The sequence below is a fragment of the Poromitra crassiceps genome, assembly GCF_964638095.1.
Source record: "Poromitra crassiceps genome assembly, chromosome: 14".
NCBI classification, from domain to species: Eukaryota; Metazoa; Chordata; class Actinopteri; order Beryciformes; family Melamphaidae; genus Poromitra; species Poromitra crassiceps.
In genome coordinates, this window is record NC_139633.1 from 31,824,266 (window position 1) to 31,831,410 (window position 7,145).

At 45.1% G+C, this 7,145-nt stretch overlaps 2 pseudogenes across 2 annotated transcripts; both read left to right on the plus strand.

The window, feature by feature from the left end:
• Positions 1–4: 4 nt before the first annotated feature.
• On the plus strand, positions 5–1,840 carry LOC310789146 (olfactory receptor 51L1-like; annotated as a pseudogene). The gene is made up of 5 exons: positions 5–14; positions 131–354; positions 1,052–1,092; positions 1,142–1,308; positions 1,826–1,840. The product of its transcript is annotated as an olfactory receptor 51L1-like (transcript).
• Positions 1,841–3,719: 1,879 nt separating this feature from the next.
• On the plus strand, positions 3,720–4,733 carry LOC310789147 (protein phosphatase 1B pseudogene; annotated as a pseudogene). Its single transcript has one exon. The product of its transcript is annotated as a protein phosphatase 1B pseudogene (transcript).
• Positions 4,734–7,145: the final 2,412 nt, after the last annotated feature.

Here is a 7,145-nt window from a genome sequence, read left to right on the forward strand (position 1 = left end):
GCACATGTGTGAAGGTGGTGTCACTTTTACTTTGTGATCAATAATGAGAAGCATTCAGCCAAATCATGTCATCGTGTGCACACTAATTATTGTTTTGGACCTTTGAAATGCTTGTATTTTACGATAATAGCATTGTTGTACATTGCGGTTATTTTCTCCAACACAGCACTCATTGTGATCATTTGTATGAATAGAAGCTTACATGAACCTATGTATCTTTTTCTGTGCAGCCTGTTTGTAAATGAGCTGAATCGTTCTGCAGGGATTTTTCCATTCCTTCTGGTTCAGATAATCTCTGACACTCACACAGTTTCTGTCCCATATTGTTATTTGCAGATGTTCTGTTTATATGAAGTCTTAGACTATTTTCAATAATGAAGACTACTTAACAGCAACGCCCAATCTCGTCATATCACAGTGCACGCCCCCTTTCTTTGAGGTCGTATAACCTATTCATTGTTAGGCTCGCCCCCTTTCTCTGATGCTGTCCCCTCACCCATTCACAGTTTACCACACATGTGGCAATAACCAATCAGCCCAAGGTATTCCTCTCCAGCTGATCCCAATCACCTAATCAGCGTAGTATATCAGGGTCCATGTTTACTCTGTTTGCTATGTGCTGTGTATGTGTCATTCTCAGTTGCTGATCATCATCGCTGAAGCAGTTGTTTTGCCCCACCTCCTCCCCTGACACCACCATCGGTCATGACTCCTGATAGAAGAATTCCCTATGGGGGATTTCCTATCCTATTCTTCACTGACGACGCCCTCTCATCATCTCAGGAGAGCGTCATCATATCATGGAGTCATACGCCAAAATTAATATGTTGTCTCATTAAAGCTTGTTATACTTTCTACTAGTCTCTCATTATTGAAATACATATGTAGATATGCAATTTCTCACTTTAGCCCTCATGGCTTATGATCGATACCTTGCTATCTGTCATCCTCTACAATATAATACACACATGGCATCTAACATGGCTGTCTCTGTTGTTTTGACATGGTTGTATTCTTCTCTCAATATGCTGATCACTGTATGCTTGAGCAGGCGTTTGACACTGTGTGTAAACTACATAAACCATTGGATCTGTAACAGCTATTTCATCATTAACCTGGCGTGTTCACGCTCTGACACCAGACTAAATAGCATTTATGGACTCGCTGCACTTGGTCTAACCATCTTAGTCCCTCTAATTCCCATCCTTTATCTTTTCTTACATGAAGATTCTTCAGATTTGTTTTGCAGGTTCAAAAGAGACCGGACAAAAAGCTGTTAGTACCTGCTCACCTCAGCTGGTTTCCCTTGTGTGCTTTTCCTCTGCCTGTTGCTTTTTAATTATTATATTATTTACTTATTGTAATAAGTTATATTACTGAGTTACTGCTAAAAGTAATATATTACATGTAATATGTTACTTTTGGTATGAGTTACCCCCAACACTGATGCTGTCACATGGGTGAATGTTTTAATGCTTCTAAATCCTATCATGTATGGGATGGGACTGTCCAAAATACGAAACATATGTAAAAGTCTGCTCTATTGTTACATATTGGCTGGTTCCAGGGTTCCTGGGTAGGTGTGATAAGTCTGGAACAGTACCGGAAACCAAATATGTAAATACAAATAATATTTTGTAGTCTTGAAAAGTGTGTCAATTTCACAAAAAACAAAATAAGGGAAAAATTATCCCGATAGTGGTCCACTCTCATTTACTTTATTTGGGTTGTGGTCTGATGAAATAAAAGTTAAGTAAATTCACAGTATTTAAACTAAATATGAATATGTTGGGTAGTTCCCCCCACCTTTTCTCTCATTTTCCAGGGTGAGTTTGTGTAGGCAGTGTAAATAAATACATAATTTCATGTTTTTCTTCTTCCTGTATTTTCCCTATAATTAATCATGTCATGCTTCTTTCCAGGAAACTTCACAGTTTAATAGAACCTTGAAAATTGCTTTCAAGGAAATTAGGAAATTGCATAAACCTGTTTTTACTCCACTTCTGGTATTAATATCTTTCCATCTCCCATCTTTACAACGAAATGTCAAACTATTAACGACCCTGTTCATATTCTTTCATAGTAATCATTCTAACAAATTAAACCAAATATACCAAAAGTCAGTATTTACTGTACATGGACCTATGTATCTGGTTCTGTGTAGCCTGTTCAAATGATGTTGGTAGTGATGATGATGGTGGTAGTGCAGCATTGTTTCCATTCCTTCTGCTTGAGATAATCTTTGACTCACAGTTTCTGCTGATCATGTTTGTTTCTCCTCTTAGTTTGTTTATTAGCTGCCACCTGGACACCAGCTAGTCTTCCTGGGGTCCAAAACTCTTTTGCATGTGCTGAGTTTTGTCACTTAGCCCTCATGTCTTATGACAGCTACCTTGCTATCTGTTGTCCTCCACAATATACTGTAACACACACACATCCATGACAAGGTGGCTGTATTTATTGCTGCGATTTTGATTGTCTGTGACTTGTCCTTATATCCTTAGGACCACAGTGGAAATAAGTCATTCTTGTACTTTGTATTTACTGTATGTTTATCGAGTGCTGAATTAAATCCAACAAATCAATCATTGTCTCATAGTCTCTTTACAAGTGAAAGACAAAAGAAAAAACAATGAACAGAAGCTGTTTACTACTATAGTGTCAACAGTAATGAGATGATGTCTCTGGTTAAATGTGTGAATAAAACAATATAAGATGAAACCTTAGCAAAGATACAGAATCTGTTGCAGATGTGTGTATCTGTCCAAAGACGCAAAACAAATGACTACATTACCATCTTATCTGTATGCGCTCAGTGAAAGTTGATGCTAATGTCAGTGGTGACATCCAGCTACCGTTTGGGATGCCGCTGCTTGGGAAGCCACCGCTCCCTAATGATGTCACTCAGTATCGTGACACTACTGATGATGTCATCGATATGTGACATCACCGTCCGTCCGTTATAGCACAGGATGTAAGTTATGGCACGGGATCTCTATTATGGTACGGCATTTCGTTATGGCACGGGATCACAATTGAATGCATGCAGTCATGATCCCGTGCGATAAAAAAAAAGTTATATCGATGATGTCTTATGCCATGTCATCATCAGTGATGTCACTTACAGAGTGACTTGTAGAGCTTCTGGCCATGCATCCATTATTGTGCATCCAACATTGTGACCTCATCAGTGATGTCTTATACTATTTAATCAGTGATGTCACTTAAGCAATTGTGATGTCATTAGTGATTTGATGATGACTTAATGATGTCTGCACAGCTTACCGAAAATCACACCCATGCTGACGCCACTCTCTTGCGGAATCTAATAACGTCATGGCTTCGAGAGGGGACGACATCAAAAGGCCGTCGAGCAGGATTTGAAGCGGGAGCCGTCGAGCAGCGAGGGAGGTCGGCGCGCCGGCACGAGGTCCGGGAACACGGCGGTCGAAGAGGAGAGCGAGGCGGCCGGAGGGAGGAGCATTGAGGAGGGGGCGGACCCTCGAGTCTGGATTTTGTCGAATATTCTGTGAGAGGCAGCAATGTGGCTGATGACGCCATCGTCAATGACATCACAATTGCTCGAGTGACATCACTGGTGACATCACTCACTAATGAGATATTCACCGATGACATCACAGGTGAATATTCAACGATGACATCACCGACATGACTGATGTAACTGATGTTTGTAACGGCACGGGAAGCTGTAGGCAGTGATGGGTGGATTCCTAAACAAACCGAATACAGAGAAGCACACCGCCCATGGGGACGGCAATGGGCTGCGCTATGGCCTGAGCTCCATGCAGGGCTGGCGGAAGGACATGGAGGACGCCCACACAGCCGCCGTGGGCCTCCCCCACGGACTCGCCCACTGGTCCTTCTTTGCCGTCTACGACGGCCACAGTGGCTCTCGGGTGGCCAACCACTGCTCGGGCCACCTGCTGGAGCACATCCTCTCAGGAGCGCAGGAGTTCGGATCGGGCACTGGCTCCGTGGAGGGTGTAAAGGCCGGCATCCGCGCGGGCTTCCTGAAGATTGACGAGTACATGCGCAGCTTCTGGGATCAGCAGCGAGACCATAGTGGCTCCACAGCCGTAGGTGTGCTGCTCAGCCCGTCGCACCTCTACTTCATCAACTGCGGCGACTCCAGGGCTGTGCTGAGCCGGCAGGGCAAGGTGGCCTTCTCCACCCAGGACCACAAGCCCTGCAACCCCCGCGAGAAGAAGCGCATCGAGAATGCGGGCGGCTCGGTCATGATGCATAGGGTCAATGGCTCCCTGGCTGTGTCCCGGGCACTGGGGGACTATGACTACAAGTGTGTGGATGGCAAAGGCCCCACAGAGCAGCTGGTTAGCCCCGTGCCCGAGGTGCGCGTGCTGGACCGGGCCACTCAGGGAGATGAGTTTGTGGTGGTGGCGTGCGACGGCATCTGGGACGTCATGTCCAATGAGGAGCTGTGTGACTTTGTCCGCTCAAGGCTCCAGGTGTGTGATGACTTGGAGAAGGTCTGCAGCTCCGTGGTGGACACCTGCCTGCATAAGGGGAGCACAGATAATATGAGTGTATTGTTGGTGTGTTTACCCGGAGCTCCCAGGGTCTCACAGGAGGCCATCAAAAAAGAAGAGGAATTGAAAGTGGAAGAAGAGGAGCAGCCACCCAGAGGAGTTGTCTTTCCATTACGCCAAATCGCCTCCGCTAAGAAGACATGTAATGTGTGTTCGAGTGCGTGAGTGTGCATATGTGTGGTTGGGTGTATGTATGTATGTATGTATGTATGTATGTATGTATGTACTGTATGTATGTATGTACTGTACTATGTACTGTACTGTATGCATGCATGTATGTATGTATGTATGCATGTATGCATGCATGTATGTATGTATGTATGTATGTATGTATGTATGCATGCATGTATGCATGTATGTATGTATGTATGTATGTATGTATGTATGTACAGTATGTATGTATGCATGTATGCATGCATGTATGCATGTATGTATGTATGTATGTATGTATGTATGTATGTATGTATGTATGTATGTATGTATGTATGCATGCATGTATGCATGCATGTATGTGCGTGGCAGTGGGACGACGACTACTACACACAACACACATACACTGCTTTAAACCCAGAGGAATCACTTTTCAGACATGATATGATTTTACGAACTGAAGCGTCGTAATGTAGAGATGTGTTTACCACCGAGTTGTTTTTCCACCGTCATCACATGGACTCTAGAGGGCGGCATTGGTTGAGATTTGGTGGCGCAACGAAAGTGAGGGCCGACTTCACAAGGACATGAGGACCGTGTGTGTGTGTGTGTGTGTGTGTGTGTGTGTGTGTGTGTGCGCGTATGTGTGAGAGAGTGAGTGTGTTTGTGTTTTGAGATGGCCAAGAGAAACAAAGACCGATTGTATGTGCTTCTTCTTTTCCTGGACTTCTTTTCGTCTGCTCCTGGTTCCGCTGACACGGTTCCTGTGTGCAGAGTTGGTTCCTGTGTGCAGGAGTTGGTTCCTGTGTGCAGGAGTTGGTTCCTGTGTGCAGAGTTGGTTCCTGTGTGCAGAGTTGGTTCCTGTGTGCAGGAGTTGGTTCCTGTGTGCAGAGTTGGTTCCTGTGTGCAGAGTTGGTTCCTGTGTGCAGGAGTTGGTTCCTGTGTGCAGAGTTGGTTCCTGTGTGCAGGAGTTGGTTCCTGTGTGCAGAGTTGGTTCCTGTGTGCAGGAGTTGGTTCCTGTGTGCAGAGTTGGTTCCTGTGTGCAGGAGTTGGTTCCTGTGTGCAGAGTTGGTTCCTGTGTGCAGAGTTGCCAACTTGCTTTGCACCTTCAGTCACACGCTGTCACAAGATGACATCACGCATCTTGGAGCCAATCACTGTCCAGTATTCATCAGTTAATAAAGCCCCAACACATTCTTACTTCCAACTCGTCATATACTGCAGATCGGTCAGGAACCCGCTTCTTGTGGTCACTTTGAGTGAGAATGTGTTGAAAGACCGTGTTGTATGCTGTGATTGGCTAGGTAGGTTCTAGCTGACCCTGATTGGTTGCTTTGGATTTTAAAATGGGCATGTCATTTTAAGGATTTTAACAAGATTATGCGTGGAAAACCCATCAGACACAAATTATGCAAACTAGGGTATTGTAGCGTCCCCCGTCCAAGACCGGGACGAGGAAATAACAAGAGAAGGAAGTTGCCTTGCAATTCAATGCATTTATTGCTGAAACATTGGCTACTGTCGGCCATAACCACACCATACACCACTGCAGCCTAGCTCTTAGCTCCTAGCTCTTGCTCAGATCCCCGCCCGGCAACAACAGGCCAGCCTTCCTACTTCCTTGACCACAACCAGAGCTGTAGTGCTATTTGGACAAGTGGGGGAACGCACCTATTATGCGGAACACCCCCCTCCCCCGGCACACGCACAGGTCCCCCCGCACGCACACACACTACACTGACACACACGACTTAACTTATTGTGTCCTCTAGTCTAGACACTGCAGAAGTAGCCCATGACAGAGTCAGTTATCACAAACAGCTAAGCTAAACAAGTCTCAAGCATCACACAAGTTGCACAAGGCATACAGTAATTGATCATCATTTGGCACGGTGGCTGGCATTTTTAGTAAGTAACTTAGCATTTTGTGGTGAATTCTGGCGATGCAAATTGCAATCTGGTGATTAACGCTAACTTTTGATTAATTTTAAAGAAATCTCGGTAATGTAACGTGCACTCCATAGTAAAATGTACACCGCTTGCACATGTGCATAAACTGAGAAACCGGACCGGTGTGCTTCCGTGTGTAGCTGATTTGGCCCACCCATTTACGGTTAGGGACGATATGATTGGTCAATTTTACTGTCATGTGATCCTAAGGTGGAATGTTTCCTTCTTCCTTCAAGCCACGAGTGACCAATGAAGCCAATGAAGGACCAATGAAGGTCCAATGAAGTTGGTCCTTCATTGGACCAACTTCAGATGTTGTCATCATTGGTCGGATGACGATCTTCTGCATGTTTTTAGTGGGGGGTTATGTACGGAGGAACCCCCTGGGGGGTACGGGGAGAACATGCAAACTCCACACAGAAAGGCCCTTTCGACGAGATAGCCCACCTGGGCAGTAGGCACTGAAGATATGGGGGG